Below are 17,766 nucleotides of genomic sequence, written 5' to 3' on the forward strand. Positions count from 1 at the left end.
GAGTACCCAGCCAGTGGGGCAACAGGGGAGAGGGGGGAGGCAAGGGGGAGAAAATAGGGTATAAAGGCTGTCATGTTGTATCCATAGGTGCGCTCCTGCTTGCGGGATGCCCGCCATTGCAATCGCGAATAAAATCTGCTTTTATCAGAGATACCGTCCTGTCAAAATTATTTGGATATTTCCAACAAAACTAACAAGCACAAGGAAATAGTACATATGATCAGGCCCGCAGGGATTGGCATGGAGTAAGCTCAAGCTGCACAGTTGGCTGTACTGGTCCATAAGCTGCTGGACCTGAACAAGCTGGATGAAGGCCAGTCCTTGCCATGTGAACTCGAGGCTGTGGTTCTGCCTCTGATGCAGGCGCCAGGGGCTGCAAATGCAATCACTACTGTGGCAGAGGTTTTGCTAAAAGTAGAGTAAGTTTTCCCATAATTCTGCCTTGGCCTGACCCAAAGTAGGTGGATGGGATAATATCCTTGATCAGTCCCTGGGTTGTAGGAGAAAGCCACATTCCTATTTTTATACCATAATTACAGGGCAGAATCAGGCCCATCACTGAATCCTCCTCCTTTTCTTTGTTCTCTTCACTTTTTTGTTGGGTTAGAAAAAGAGCTTTCTACAATTTTCTCCCAGGATGTTCTCCTTGACAGGAGTTCAACAGTTTCTCTTAATAGTGGAATAATAGTTCCTTATAGTGCTTGGACCAACTCACTCATTTTCTTGCGTAATTCTATTCAACTATTGTCTATTAACTCTATTTAACATCTGTTTAGACTATAGATGAACAGATAATCCTCTGGCATAAGACTAGAACTGAAAACACTGCATCCAAAAAAATGATCAGAATCAGGTGTTTTGTGTGTTGTTTAAGTGTGCTCTTAGGAGACAGGACAACATTACATAGGTAAGAAGTCTGTGGAAGAGTGTGGTGTTCCCACTTAGACCCCCTTGCCCTGTTGGTGTAACAGACAAAGCTAATGATGCTGAAGAGCCACCTATGGCTAACATGGAGATTACGTATTTGAATGGTTAATTGGAGGGTTGTGATGAGTTTTCTTGTTTGTTGATACTGCTGTTAAGGAAAAAGAAAATCACAAATCTGGATGTCCTTTCAGTTAATATTTACCATCTGCCTGACTTAGTCTACTTCTTTTCTGGCAGAGCTTCTACTTTAGTGGTTATTTTTCTTTTCTTTGTGATTATGAAGTGATCCCCAGTGGCATGTTAGAAATCACCACTGTAAATGCTGACAATTGTTCTGGGGTTAGCTTCAAAGGCTTGTAAAACCCACAATGTTAAATCTACGTCTGCAACTGGCACAGTCACGCTCTCCAAATAAGCACTTTGTGTGCAAGTGGCCCTCAGCTATGAGCACCCTGCAGATTCTTTTAAGACAGGAATGTCTGCCAAATACAAACCAAATGCTGCCAGTACACCGCATCTGCAGGACTGGGGGCTGCCCAGGACCCAGAGGAGCTCAGCGATGGAAGAGGACATGGTTCCATGTGTCAGTAGATGGCTCCCCTGAGGACATGCAATTGCAGAAGTGGTATAGCTGTCAAAGTTGTCCTCCAACTGACTGGAAGGCAGGAGAAAGAGTGTCCAAAACTGTTCTGTGGATAGATAAAAACTTCTACCAAAAAGACCCCGCTATTCACATGCTATAATGTGTGTTACTTTGCCTGTCTTGATTTCACAGGGATTTGCTGTCATTTGTCTGACAAGATGGGGTTGGAATTTGACCCATTGCCTTGAGCACACCTTTGGGTCACAAAGAACACTTAAAAGAGTATATACAGGAACAGAACTTGGATTTAGATCTGCATCCCACTGAACTAGCAGTTGCTTTGCCCACAGCTGAAGTGATGCTCTGAATGTGAATCTGCACACTACTGAGAGAGAAAGAAGAGTTTTCACTCTAATGTTATGGCTTTTCAAAAGGTATTCTAACAAATCTGAACCTCAAACATATTTAGGAAAAAAAGCACATGGGAATAAAGAAAATAAGCAATTCACATACTAACATATTTTAAAAATACAGGTTTGTTTCTATTTTGAAACTAGAAACCTTTATCCTCTGCTATGATGTTAAGGATATACAGAGGTGAATGCCTTTCAATAGTAATTATGATTAATTCCCTATTCATCCTGTCTCCTTCTCTGCAGACAATTCTCAGCTGTCCTGATCAAAGTATTATTTTCAGGCACAGTTTGTCCATGATAGGACTTCTGCTGGATTTGGTAAAGACACTTTTCAGAGTCTTTGTCAACTGTATGACTTTCTCTTCTGCTTCTAGATAATTATTAGCTTAAATTTATTCTATCTAATACTGATTCCATGCAATGTTTTCATGATGTGGCTACAATGATTTTAATGTTGCTGCTTGTGACTTACAATGAAGTGTTCTCCTTTGGTCTTCTTTAACAAATGAGACAGCATTTAAAACAGTTTTCAAAACCAATAGCTCCTGGGTTACTCACTGATTCCATTACTCATGACCCAGACTTTGAGATACAGAAAAAGTAGCACACTGAGGTTCTTTGCACAGTTTTGCTGAGCTACACACACAAAGAGGGAAAAAAAAAAAGAGAGAAAGAAATGTGACCATCTGGGTGTAGTGGCAAATTACTGTTGGCCTGAAAAAAGTGTGATTTTTTTCAAATGCACATCCACAGTATGTAATTTTCCTCCATAGATACTTCTCTCTAAGGTTTTGATTCATTTTTTCCTTCAGAAATGTGGCAGATAACTCAGCTCCTCAGAAGTCCTGGGTTCTGCTGCTTAAGAAATACCTCCATCAGACACCAGAGGAAAAAAAAAATAATAGCATGTTTATTGGCATGTTTAGAGTTCTAGTGGCTGACAAAGCTTTTGATGCTGTTGGACTACCTTTCTGTCTTTAGCGGCAAGTAGCAGTGGACAAAGGCTTGGTACCGTAAGACTGAACATTCTCTTCGCTTCCTGTAGTATTCCTGGTTATATATATCTTTTCAGGTCGCTGCATTTCTAGGTGACTGAAGTCCTTCACCTGTTTCCATTATTACCAACAGAAAGTCTGTTCCTTCCCTGGGTGCCAACATTAAATCATTAAATACATTTATTTTCTTTTTAAACCAACATGTGATCTTGTTTTACTTTGTCTTTTTAAAATATTTTCCTCCTTGTGGCCATTACAGGAGTCAACTAGGAATTATTCTATTATTCTCTGGTCTTTCATGACCTTCATTTTCCAATTGCAGCATTCAGTGCATTGCTCTAGCACACTGAAACTGTGGAAAGACTTACTTAATAATATTCAGAGGTTATTACAAACAAAAGCAGGGGAATATGTCACTGCGAGACACAATGATGTAGGTTGACTACTTAGTTCTGCCTGTGCCAATGTTTTCAGAGCCGTGTTTATTGCAACACTGGTGTTTTTCTCATTTTTGTTCTTCAAGAGTCTTTGAATCATCTAATTATATAAATGACTAATCCTATTTTCAAAAGCAGGAGACTGCATAAAAAGATAGTGCTGGACACAATGTATGACCAAAGTAAAATGTAACCAACTCACTAATGCTTGATGTGTTGTAGAAGAGTTTCTGTTATTTCAGCTTGTCAGAATTCAGTTTCCTATTCTAAGGTATTATAAGAACATGCAGTTCGTTTTCTGTTTTGAATTAGCAGAATTCAAGGCTTTCAGTTTTACTCTCATTTGGTAATAGCAGTGGCAATTAAGGAGTATGACACTAGCCACAAACAAAGAAGCAGTTCCTGCCTTATTGAGTTTGTGGTCTGAGTTCAGCAGCCCTTACGTTCCTCAGCTGTTTCACCCCAGTGTAATTGTACTTCTTAAATTCTCCTGAGTTTCCTCCTGAAACGCATTTCCATTGGCTGACAGAGGTTTTCTCCTAGTTTTCATGAGTGTACTGGAGATTAGAATTAGGATCTTTACAAGTTTTATTTTTATACACATTTATGAAGACTTGTTTGCTGTGTTTCTGTCTTTAAAACAAAATGCTTTCACTTTTTCTCTCCAGAGAGGTCTCTGCGTCTATTCTGATGGCTGTTTTAGAATTCCTCTGTTTGAAGAAAACCAGCACAAGTAGTTCTTCAGCATAAATGATTTTAGTGCAGGACAGTGCTATGCTTTTTTGCACAAAGCCTTTCCTACAAAAATGATTTACTTTCCGATGGGTACCACATTTCCCAAGTGACTGTAGAAAAGAACAGCTGCTGTTTCACACTCATGTTGTATGTGAAGCTGTCTGCAGCAATAATGAGAAGTTCCTGGCAATGCTGCATACAAGGACTCCAAGCAGGAAGAGTTTGTTGATCATGGCATACCTTTTGGCATAGATTTGCATGTCTTTTCCATCAAATTTCTGGCTTTTGCAAAATGAGACAGCTTGTCTCAGTAGAAACACACTCACTTCGCATATTCACTGTAGCTTTTCATAACCATTTCACTTTACTGCCACTGCTTCTATGCCAAGTACTAAACTAGCCGTAATCTTTTCAGCTCAGGTTTGTCTGCATCTTTGCATGGTATTATATCATTAAACACAGTTTACTTTTACTTTAACTCACTCCTTACTGTGGCAAACAGGACATTTAATCTCAAGTTCTATAGATTGTGCACTTATTCTGACCAAAGTCTGCAAGTGTTTATGGTGCTTATTACTGTGGTGAACAATTACCATGCTGTCTCCTTTAATATACTTACACATAACTAAATAGGGAATCACAAGGCATATTCAGTCCATCACCTGGAAGTACTTCATTTTATGGAAGGAAAATTCAGCACATACAGTGCTCGATGCAAAAACAGGCCCTGTTGTGACATTTTTTCATACAGAGGGTGGTGACACACTGGAACAGGTTGCCCAAGGAGGTTGTGGATGCCCCATCCCTGGAGGCATTCAAGGCCAGGCTGGATGTGGCTTTGGGCAGCCTGGTCTAGTGATTGGTGACCCTGCACATGGCAGAGGGTTTAAACTACATGGATCTTTAAAATCCTTTTCAACCCAGGCCATTTTATGGTTTTCTACTCCTGTACTAACAGCAGGAATGGGCTGCATTATTCCTGCTCAGGTGGAGAACATAAACTTCAGCCCATCTAGCAGGGAGATAATGGAATGAGATAATGTGGGTATTCTGGCATACAGAATCACAGAATTGTAGGAAGGCATTGACATAGGCTGGTTTACATTTAGCAAGAGTTTAACGACCAATACATTAGTTTTAGCAAAGGGAATCAATGAGAGCTAGTTCTAAAACTGCAGTTTAGCTTTGCTTGGTGTGTCATCAGCCTTGTTTTCCTCAGTGATCCTGCTACAGAGGAGCACTGGCATCATAATAGACTTCTTCTGTCTTTGCATCCACCATATGCACTTTTTCCTTTGATTTCACATATGTTGTTCTGAGTTACAGTGCACTAAGATAGAAAATTGCACATTATGGCATAAGAAGCAAAAAAAAAGGTTTGCTGAACTGGAGAAAAACCAGCTAAAGGTCACCAAAAGTGACCATGATGAAGCTGATTATGAAAAACTGAGGAGGAAGTAAGTGGTCTAAGACCACTTATAGACCCCTATCAGGCGTACCCAGAAGGACATTAGCATATATTAATGAGTTCTTGGAAAAGAATGAATATGTATGCCAATATATTGCACATGTATGTTTTACCTGTTCAAATGTAGGACTTGAACTCTGAGATCAGACGCTTCATTTGTCAAGTCGCCTGGCATGTATTGTGAGGAATAAACACCACATTGTAGTTAGAAAGTTTTCTTCCCAGATTTCAGATGACAGTGTTCAGATAGATCTGGAATATCTCCATAGAAGGAGACTCCACAGCCTCTGTGGGCAGCCTGTTCCAGTGCTGTCACCCTCACAGTAAATTAGTTCTTTCTCATGTTTGTATAGAACTTCGTGTATTCCAGTTTTTGCCTGTTGCCTATTGTCCTGTAGCTGGGCACCACTGAGGAGTCTGTCTTTTATTTTTAAAGGAAATTTGTTTGGATTTTTCATTACATATTATTCTTAACATATTCTTTAATGTTCTCCCTTGCACTCCTGCTGTGTGCTTTCTGATTAAGCAGAAACCTACAGGATCTGCTCTTCAGCTCCAGCAGCTCACGTGTTCAAATGTGTTCATGGAAGCAAAATGGAATGTGGCACTGATCAAAGCGGGGGGAAATGGTCTTGTCCATAATAGATAAACTTTATAAAAAAAATCCTTATTTTAACTTTGTAAAGAATTGTTTTCACATTACAAGAGTAACTGTGAAATACAATGAGGTTATTGAAATTAACCTCAAATTCCATAAATTATTAAATTATCCTTAAATGGATACACCTAACATAAAATCAGGTCATCACATCTGTCATATCACTTCCTCTGGCAGTGGGTAACTGCTGACTGTCCTGGAGTTAACAGTGCAGAGATAATTGAATACAGAACTGCCAAACGCCATAAACACTTTAAAAACAAACTACATTTAATTGTATATTGAAGTAGCAGAGCAACTAGAGTTTCAATTTCACAGGGACGCCTGCAATTATAGGATAGTACCATGCCTGCATCTGAAACTACTTAAGAGATAACTGATATATTTTCCAGATTCGAAGAATTTGGTAATTTTATTAAAAATCCTTTATATGCAGTAAAATGGCCACGGGCTGCTCCTTTGAAATGGGTTTGCTGCTGAAAAGAGAAACATATAATTTGCTGCTTGAGTTTTTTTATTGAAAGAGAGGAGTTAACAAAGACCATCAGACCTTTTCCTCCTAGCGTTTGTAGTAGTTGCACAGGTTTGACCGCACGCCATCTAGAGGCTGTTCAAATCTTAACCTCAAATAAAAATCATCCGTCTATGATTATCAAAACTAAAAGAAACAGCAATAGGAAGCCTTGAAATTTGAAAAGAGCCAACCTTTGCCCTATATTCTAATGCTGCCTCCTCAAAATGATCTAGAGAAACAGTGCTGTAGCCGTGGTGGCCTCAGCACACGGGAAGGACAATAAAAATATTTTTTTCAGCTTGCAGGAGAGAAAAATCTCAACTTGCACTTCCAGTGCCCACATGCTATGCAGCCGAAAAAATATACAGGATACATGTGTCCGATGATTCTCCTGCTGCTGCTAACTTTGGCCACAGAAATACTACCTGCATTTAAAATCCTCTCTTCACTTACAATTTGCTAGTATTGTCATTCTAAAGATATTCAAAACACAAACTAAAAGACAGTTTTCCCAAATGACAAACTTACTTATGTAAGCTTGGGAGTTAATCTTCAGCTGTAGATGTGAAAAATAGAAACAAATTCATTCTTGGATGCTAGCATTCCTGCTAACTTCTGCATTGGGAGCTTTGTTTAATAGGTACTAACAAAATTCCTACTGTATTGTGTTGTGAATACCTGTTTTCTGGGATCTTCAGTGAAACAAATCAGCCACCGTATTTTGTTTATAGACTGACTTTTAGTTTATGGACACGCCTGTAGCTGCCATTTCCAAACTGTTAAGTAGCGTCATCCTACATTATCAAACAACATAAAGTTTTTTCAAGTGAATAGTCATGTGAAATATAAAATTATCAGAGTGCTAGGAAAGAGAGGCAGCAAATACACTGCAGTGGCAGGTGCGACTGATGCAAAAGCTTTGAGGGATTAAGTGGCTGTAAACACGAAGTTAGCACAGTACTTAGCAGGTAACTAAGGCCTGTTGATTTTTAAAGCCTGGCGTTGTTAAATGGCCCCTGCGGCTATCTGAGACAGTTTAGCGTCTGTTGCACGTATGCAGGAAACACCCAGTCAGGAGTGCTCTCCATCTGCTTTGACTCGCTATTGCTACTGGTTTAACGCAGACTTCATTTGCAAGCTGCAGCTTTTCCGCTAGGGAATAAATACTGAAGTTTTCAGATTTGTTCATAAGTCAACGTGTTTCTTTGCAAACATCATAACGTGCCAATTCATACAACAAGGGAAAATGAGGCTGCTAAATGTCATTCAACCTTACAAAGAATAGTCTCAACACAGATTTGGATTTCTTTGCTCCTGCAGCTAATCTTGTCTTCCTCTTCTATCCCCACCCTTTCTTATACAAGTAGGCTTCCCTGAAAATCCTTTTAGAAAAAGGATGGAACTAGCTGTTTTCTTTCAACTCCTTGCAATAATATCAACATAGTGATATTATCAGCTTTTAGTATTTCCACGGCGATCAGAATGCCTTGTGGACATGCCTGATGAACACAGATGTATACTGTTTCATCCATCCAAGAGCAGCCAACATGTTCCCTTAGCCGAAGTGACTGTGTGATCTGGGTGACGTGGTCAGCCAGCCGTCATGCAGTTCAGAGCAATGGGCACCATCGATTCATACTGTTACGAGCAAATGACCACTTGTCAGGTAGGGTAAGGTTTTCCAGAATTTCAGCCCAGATCACATCCGAATAAAGGAATCCAGTGGAGATGAAAGTTAATGTCCTATATCTATGTTGATAGAGCCCAGCTCCCACTTTGCATACCACTGGATCTGGATAAAGAAGTGCATGCCTGACTGTCTTGGGTGCTGTCTCCAGTCACACTGAACAGTTTCAAGCTGTGTCAAATATGAGTGGAAACCCTTCTCCAGACCTCTGCTGAATCATAGAATGCCTTTGGGTTGGATGGGACATTAAAGGTCATTCAGTTCTTGTTGACTCGATTGTAACCAAGTACCTCATCATTTATTCTGGTTTGTTCCCCTGCTGGCTCCAGAAACTGGTACATCATAATAATAAATCTGTCTGTGATCTCTAGCTTTGAGGGTAGTACTGGGGAAACTGCAGAAAGATGCTGTTAAAGTACCTCTGTGCCTTCCAGCTAGACAAAAAGTCTAGTGAAGATCATGGCATGCCAGAATAAAACTGGGGAAGAATCAATGGCTAGAAACTACTGAAAACAGGGAATGTGGCAGCTTGCTAATTATTGGACTCATCTTGTCCTGAGGCTAGAAATAAAAAAATGTAATAATTCCAATATGAGAAGAACACGATTTAAAGAGAAATATACATGTTCTGCAAGCCAATCACAGGGCTTAGTCCACAAAAGTATACTGTTGTGACAATCTCATACTCAGAGTCATCAGTTTGTAGACATTTTCCCCTGTAGACTTTGACAATGACTGTAACTGCCACTGCTTTTGTCTCTGTAGAGTTGAAAGAAGCCATAGAGCTGTCATTTTTTTGGCAATTGAAAAGAACTTTGTTTACCATAGAAGGAAAACTAGAACTCAGTATTTGAAGCACAACTTGCACATTTGATCAGTTTTGCTTGTGTGTGAGATGTCCAGTATGCACACCATGTAGATTGTTTGCAGACATTGATCAAACTAGCTGACAGTGTGAATCACAGCCACAAGAAGGGATGTAATTTTAGCTTTTTTTTTTTTGGTCTAAGTGAAGAAGCTTAGAAGAAATAGACTCATCTGTTTGCTAGCTTTAAAAACAGGAAGAAGAGCCTCTAAAGTTTTTAGATTTTTGGGGGGCTTTTTTTGTTTAGAGATGATCAACGTGACTCAGTCATTCCTTCTGCCAAACAGTGAGAATTCATAATGTCTGGCAGTTGCCCCTAAGTAATTCCTAGGGAACAAATATTTTAACCTGAGGAATTCCTTTTTGTCCTTTCAGATTTATACATTGGCAAGGCTTCTTGGTTGGAAAGTGCTTTGGGTGACCAAAGCAGCATTGTTTTTCTTTTCACTGAACTTGGCTTTTAAGGATCAAGACGTACATGGATTTATGTATCCCTCTGAGTTTAAGATATTTATGTCTCTTACTTGGATTGTAGTCACTCTTATCTTGGGCTATATAATGTTTCAAGTTGAAGAGCCTCACTCTCCTCACACCAGCAGCAGGATAAATGAGCAAGAACTTTGCTGAAGTGAAATGGGGACATAAAAACTCCATCAGACCTAAAATGTTTAAATAAAGTTCATAAATATAAACATTTGTGTTCATTAGCATGCTTTCTTCTGGTTGAGGAATGAAATGGATTATTCTAAACAATAAATAATCACCTCCATCCCTCTCTTCTTCCAACAATTTTCTGTCTCATGCCATTAGAATAACTGTCTTCTTAAAGATGATACAACACTGCTTGAGTGCTGCAAAATTCACAGATCAAAACAAAGGGCCAGTTATCGCAGGGGAACAAGCTGAATGTCAGGATTAGTGGGTTGTGCAGCAGCACTCTGTGCTGACATTCAGGTTTTTCATTAATAGCAAGTAGCAAGTTGTGACCTGTAATCAGAGTGAGTGATACATTACAGAGATTTTTCTTTGTTGTATGCAATCTGTTGAAACACTGGCACATAACTTGAACAGGTCAGGGGGAACCCTGTGGCAGTACTTGCCTGTACAGCTTTAGCTATAAACAAACATTATCTTCTGTACATTCATGGTATGTGTCAAACTGAAAAAGTGGGAGCAGATGGAGCTGCCTCATTCATGAAGTTTGCAGAAGTGAAGCTGAACTTTCTGTGGTAATCGATCATCTCCAGTGTATGCAAGTATGCCAATTTCCTTTCCAGTTTTATCATAGAATCATAAAATGGCCTGAATTGAAAAGGATCACAATGATCATATAGTTTCAACACCCCTGCTATGTGTAGCCAACCACATTGTAGTTAGACGATTACTTATTTCAACATGGATTTGTAACACTTCAGCCATAGTCCCTTTAGAGTTGGTCTCTTCTATGCTTTTCCTTCATATAGTTATATAGTTCATATAGTTTCCTTCAGATAGTTAACTATCTGATGCTACATCTGAAATTGTTGCTGCTATGGTCATGCCTTTTTATGTCTGTCCTTGCTCTACTCAGTATGTTTCAAAAGAAGAAATGGTTCCTATGCTAGCAAAGAGAAAGCTCTGAGGAAGCTCCTCTCTGGGAGGAGACACTAAGGTAAAGAGACTGATTACTATACAACATCATGTAATGTGAAACCTTAGCCCAGCAACCAGGTGAGTGCAGTGCCTTCCAGCTCCAGGACTCCAAAATCCAAGGATACAACGCTGACGCTCTATCTGCCACTGCTTTGCTAACTCAGGAAACAGAAAAGTTCTTGGCATATCTGAATTACTCCTGGAGGCTCTTCAACTGAGCAACTGCAATGCTGTGCAGAATTTCTGCACTGTGTTGGATAGTTATTTTTCCACTGCCAGAAGCTTTGTTATGGAAATTGCAGATCTACTTCACACAGTCTGAAAAAATAGGGTCTAATGGTTTTAAACAGTACTGAACAAATCTTCCTGTTCTTCTGTCTCACTTCCGTTTTTTTTTTTTTTTTTTCCATTTTCCATCCGTGTGCGTCTCCTCTTATTTGTCTTTCTCCCCTGTTTTCTTCTCAGTTCTGCAAAAGTACTGTCATCTGAGGGAGCAACTGACCACAGGGCATTTATTTGTACACAAATAATATTTTACCATGGCAACCCCATTTTTTTTCATTACGCAGTTCTCTGGATGATGAAGTTGCATTTGAACAGATGGGCATTCCCCTGTTTTTTCTGCAGCTGGTATCTCAAAACTGTGTGCTGTTTGGGCACCACAATATAAGTAGGACACAGAACTATTAGAGAGCACCCAAAGGAAGTCTATAAAGATGGTGAGGGGTCTAGAGGACAAAACGTATAAGAAGTGTCTGATTTGTTCAGCCCAGACCAAAAGCTGAGGGAAGGCCTCATGGCAGCTTACAGCTCCTCATGAGGGGAGTGGAGGGGCAATGCTGAGCTCTGCTCTTCAGTGACAGTGATGTGATATGAGGGAACAGAATGCAACTGCATCAGAGGAAGGTCAGGTTGGGGTTTATGAAAAGCTTCTTCACCAAAAGGATGGTCAGGCATGGAAGAGGCTCCACAGGGCAGTGGTCACAGCACTAAGTTCAAGAAGCCTTTTGGTAATGCTCTCAGATATACAACTTGAATTTTGGGTGGTCTTATGAGGAGTTAGGAATTGGACTTGGTTATCCTTGTGGATCTCTTCCAATTTGAGACATTCCATGATTCTGTAATTTTTGTGCACCAGAACCTGTAAGTTATTCTCAACAGAGCTGCTCCCAATGAGTTCTCCTCCCAGTCTGTACATGTCAGGAATTGCTCTGAGCCAAGTGCAGCACCTTGATTTGGCCTTGCTGAACTTCATAAGGTTAATGTGGGTCCCCTTCTCAAGCTTTCCCATGTCCCTTTGGATAGCATCTCTTCCTTATATTGTATTGACTATACCACTCAATTCAGTCTCATCTGCAGATTTGCTGAGGGTGCAGTCAATCCTACTGTCACTGATAAAGATATTAGACAACACTGTCCCAAGATGGGCCCTTAAGAGAGACCACACATCACAGGTTTCCACCTACACATACAGCCGCTGACCACATTCTGACTGCAACCATCCAACCAATACTCTCAGAACTCACCATCTTCAAGTCCATCTCTCTCCTATTTAGAACCTGTAAGGTCAAAGACCTTACAGAAATCCAGGTGGTTGATATCTGTTGGTCTTCCCTTGTCAAACATACGCTCGTATAGAAATTAATATTTAGTCTATAATTTTGCAGGGAGCCTGTATTATAAATTTATGTACATTTGAGTCCACAACTTCATATACCGCATAAAGAGTTCCTTTTAATCTGGACATAACCTTCAATAATTTGACACTTACAGTACAACTTTAATTGAAGCATTTATTATTATTATTATTATGCGTATGCTAATATGTGAGTAACTGAAGAATCATTCAGTAACATATCTGAATCTTAAAAGAGTTCAGTGACATCATTCATCATAGAAGTTGATTGGTACTTGCAAAATATAAATCAGAAGACTTATTTAGAATCTTACTGAATTATTTAAAAAAACAGATTTCATTTTCTAACTGTCACTGTTGTCTGACCCCAGCCAGGGTTGAGTGAAGGAAAAGTTGAAAAGCTGGATGACAGCTATTGTGTTAGAATTAGGGAAAATTTTGCTTCTATGCATTTTCAAACAGGGGGGTTGGATTTGATGATCTCTGGAGATTCCTTCCAACCCTAAAATTCTGTCATTCTGTGATTCTGTGAATTAAGTATCAGTCAATGTATGACTTTCAATCATTTGTCTGAAAGCAAAGCCACTTTAAAATATATGCTTGGAGTTACACATAGAACAACAATACATATCAAATCCTATCTCAGAGAAATTTTCACTGAAGTGAATGGATACTGCACTGGAAGGAAGATTTTAAGAATATGATTTCTGTTGATTCCCTTATTCCCAGTATCATCTTTGGAAATCCCAATAGATCTTCCATTCTTCATGCTCCTCTCTTAAAGTTAGTAAAAATCCATATGCTTACCTCAAAATTATTCACTTCCCTGGCCCCTAGAATAGGGAGCTCTTCTCCCTAACAGTGACCAAGTGTTGTCTAACAGTGTCCAAGCATTTGTACAAAAAACCAACCAACCAAAAAAAGCCAACAACCCAGAAACAAACCAACAAATAAATGGAAGCAATAACAGACAATGAGACTGCTAATGATGTTTTGTATGGAAAAACATTTTTTATTTTGAGGAAGTCAGGCTACTTTATGGGTTTATGGTAGTAGGATTTCCACTGTACATACCAATAAATTTTGAAATAGCTTAATCAGCATGTAGAATCACAATGCAGCTCAAACTAACATTTCTAAATTCCATAACGGAGAAGTCAGGTTTAGAGCAGGGTGATAACAAGATCTGTTGGGCCTGAAGGGAATGATGCAGCCTGGACCACATGCTCTTTTCAATCAAGCCTCATCAAGTTTGAGTCTGAGTCCATGAATCTGATGAATCGATTATTTTTAATGTTATACTCTGGTTCTGTCCAGAACCGAAATATCTTTTAATATGGAATATGGAATAATAGTATCTTCTCCTTCTCTCAAAGTTCATTTCATGATTGGTTATCTTTAGTAGAGCAGCTAGGGAGTCCCTCCACAAAAGGCCTTCTCTTTGCTTTGTGAGGCCAAGTCTTTTGTTTTATCTTCTGCCTACAGATAACGTAGCCTGGATTTAAGTGAGGAAACTCCTTTAAATGTGTGCATGTGGAAAGAATATTTTTCAGCGGGATTATCTACTGTCACCATAAGCATAAAGTTGTCCATCTCACTTTGCCTTCCTTATGTCCTGCTCTGCAAGACATAAGGAACCTACTATTTTCCTTTTCTTAGCGAGTGGGTCACAAGTCTAATGGCATGAGGATAGAGAAGGGATTCTCTGGGACAGATCAAGCATGGGTATCGTCTTCATACTCCTCCACCTGACCATTTATGTAACAGTGGCTGGCACTCTGTGACTGAAAAGGATAGAACTGGCAGTTGAAAGTAATGACCAATGCCTTCATCCTTCAACAACTGGATAGGCTAGCAGGCCATTAACAAGGCTCAGAGCCAATGTTTAGGTATCTTACAGTCCAGTCATCCCTCTATTTTAAAAAACATATGTAAATCAGACCTTACAGCTGTTATAAAACAGTAATTAGCTGTAAAACTGAGCTTTTATGCTCAGTTTATTTCTTCAGCATCTGTGTGGTTTTTCCACAGAGGAAGTTGCAGTTTGCTGGTGCCAGCAGAGTTTTTACGAACAGAAACAAATCACTGGGATTTAGTTTGTTTAATAACTTCACATGCAGATGTCATTCTTGACTGTTCCTTTTGCTCTTGGTCTCTGCATGAGATTTTTAGAGTATTAACACTGGAAGCAACAGGGAAGAGTAGCTATCCCGAATGAAGACAAAATATGTGGGGACAATGTGCTACAATCATGTAATTTGTTAATATAAAGTTGTAAGGCTGCTCAGAGCAGAGCCCTCCAAAACTTTCCACATTACCAGCTCAACAGAAGGAAAAAAATATTCTTCTCTAAGCTACTCTAAAAAGCTCACAGATGTGTCTGCTGTGCTAATGTGCATGTGTGGCTCATGCTATAGATGGCAGTGGTAGAAGCTTCCCTCACTCCTTCAGTTTACCAGTTGCACTTTGCTACTGACAGAGCAACATGATAGCAGCCAGAAAAAAAAATGAAATAAAACCATCAGGACATTTTCCAGTCTTCTCCTTAGCAACACAAAAGAGGAGTCCTTAATCACTTTGCTGTATCTTTGTAGTTTAGTATCTTCATAGAGAAGCAGGACTGTAATCATTTTCTGCTTGATTCATGACATAGTTCAGCCCATAGGGTCTAACCATGACTGAGTCCCTGGGAACAATCTGTGTACTGTACACAAGGGCTGCAATAAGACAGATATCAACACTGAACTGGGCACAACTGTGTTAATGTCTCCTGTGGCCACGTTCTAAGAAACACAGAGTAGACTTGTACCTTAGTCTGTGAGAAGCCTAGTGAAAATCAATAGAAATATCCCCACAGCATGAGATAATTCCAGAGAATGGAGAACGCAGCAGCCTGAGAAACCAGCCTGCAAGGCAGAATGGAGGCAACTTGAGTTGTGAAGTACTGGAGACAATAGGCACAAGACGTTGCAGGTACATCAAATCATAGTTATACGGTTTAATTGTGGTTGAATAATCAGATTAGGGAACCTCAGCTCAAAATACTGGTATTTTTTATACTGGAGATAAATTTAAAATGAAGTATATGGCAGGCGTTGGCTTGCTTTGACTAGTGAAGTGCCATACACAGTTATAGCACCATTAAGCCTACGAGGCATATTAATAACATTAACATATGTATGTGAGGAGACTAAAATGTGAACACTGAACTGTGATACAAAACTTCATTTCCTTGTCCTGTCCCAACACCCTTTCCAACTCAGAACAGCGCTGGTGTCCAATGTCTGAGAACAAGTGGAAAGTCTGGATGTGCCCGGGCATGCAGTGAGACCTTTTTATGAAGTATATTTTCCAGGATTTCAAAACAAGCCCTGGAGAATATCTGTAGCTTGGAGTGCTGAAAATATGGAGAAGCTCAGAACTTCTGCTTCTCTGCTGTGAATCTGGAAGTAAAAAGTCAAAGTCAAATTAAGATAAGGCAGATTGAGGCCTGTTCATCAAATTTGTCTTGATTATTAAGCTCACTTAATAATCAGGTTTACCGACAGATGTGATTGGCCTTCTGCTTTATCCTGGATTTCTGCACTCTCTTGTCTCAAAAGACAATAAACACAAATGTGACTTGCCTGTGCATTTGCTGGCTGGTTGGGAATGAACTGGGGAAGTGCAGATGGAATTGAACAGCCATTTGTAGAGCAGTTCTGTTCACCTCAAAACCCCAAATGTAATGACTAACAGCACTGACATTTGTTCTCACTTGTGACGAATGCTGGTTAACATACACGCAGTTATGCTCCTGCATAACATGAGGAGGACAATCTAGTTAGCAGCAGGAGAGGACAGGAACTTCAGAAATCTCAGTTAATAGGATGCTAACTGCTTTTATGAACTCATTCGTAGAGAAAATATTCTGTTCTCATCTGCATATTTCTTGTAAGAAGAAGTCCACTAGCCTACTCTGAAGGTTTATATCAGTTTCAGGAATTTTAATGTTATTTTAAAATTGACTGTCTTGAGACCCTTGCCTGGATTTTTACTCAGTTTGTTTTGTCTGTTACAATTTGGCTTACCTAGATTTCCAGCAATTCTCTATTGTCTTCCTCCAATTCCTCTAAAAGAATCTGTAAATCTAATTTTAAAATCATCCCCAAAAGCATCTGACCTAACCATGCTCTCATTTTTTTTACATTTTTTTCTCAAGCCTCTTCCCACAATTGGTATCCACTGTATATCTGTTTGCATTCCCAATATTAATCTCTATTTACATTTCTATGCAACTTCTCCCTTTGCCCTTCATAACTTTCATCCCATCTACACACATCATGGCCGTTACATACCTCTCTTATTACTTCCCAGGCTCCTGAGAGGATGCAGCAGACTGGACTTGCCCAATTAATAATCAATAATTAATATAAAAACAGCTCTTCTTGTGTCACTCTGCCACTCCTGTTAAGATAGCACCATCTACAAGACCAGTAGTGAAGTCAGTCGAGGAGCTCTTCTTGGTGAGTGCAGATATTGGTGAGTCAACACTATCAGTTGTTAATTTGGTACATGAGCTCTTAAGAATTATGGTGCATCATCCACAATACTTGATTCTGGATGTTTATATCCTATGTAAAAAAAAATCTGTGTTTTTCAGATGGGAGTCATTCAGCTAATCAGCTGCTTTGGTACTGTAACTGATTTATGTCAGGTGCACATATCTGGCTTCAGAAAAATTTGTCTTGCTCATGTTTGTCTCTCTTTGAATCAAGAATAAATCCATTTATTCTAAAAGATTAGGTAGAGGTATTAGCCAGCCATCTGTCCAAAACACTTCACAGCTGATATCTCCTGAAATGAGATTATTTGTGTCTCTGAAGATTTCAGCTATGAGAGTTTGGACCAGGAGAGGAACATAAATCTGAAGTGTGTATGGCTTTGACTAGATACATCCCAGCTAAAGTCTTCTTACAGAGAAGGCAACAGATTGCTATTAAAATGGAAGTCTGTACTTGGAAAATTTTTGTACACCACAAGTGATAATGTAGAATTTCAGTATTTGCAATGTAACAACTGAAGTGATCCTGATTTCGTTGTTATTCCTTTTTGTTTGTGTGTTACCATAGCAATTATGAACCATAGTCAAAGATCAGTACCTCTATTAAACTGCGCCCTGTGCAAAAATAGAAGAAAAAATCTTCTCTCCCAAATTTTTTTTTTTTTTTTTT

At 39.4% G+C, this 17,766-nt stretch overlaps 1 protein-coding gene across 1 annotated transcript in view; it reads left to right on the plus strand.

Annotated features, from left to right (window-relative positions):
* Positions 1-17,766, plus strand: part of SMC5 (structural maintenance of chromosomes 5) — a 322,808-nt gene that overhangs the window by 120,280 nt on the left and 184,762 nt on the right. The window lies entirely within an intron of this gene.

This window comes from Meleagris gallopavo, chromosome Z (assembly GCF_000146605.3).
Source record: "Meleagris gallopavo isolate NT-WF06-2002-E0010 breed Aviagen turkey brand Nicholas breeding stock chromosome Z, Turkey_5.1, whole genome shotgun sequence".
Taxonomy (NCBI): domain Eukaryota; kingdom Metazoa; phylum Chordata; class Aves; order Galliformes; family Phasianidae; genus Meleagris; species Meleagris gallopavo.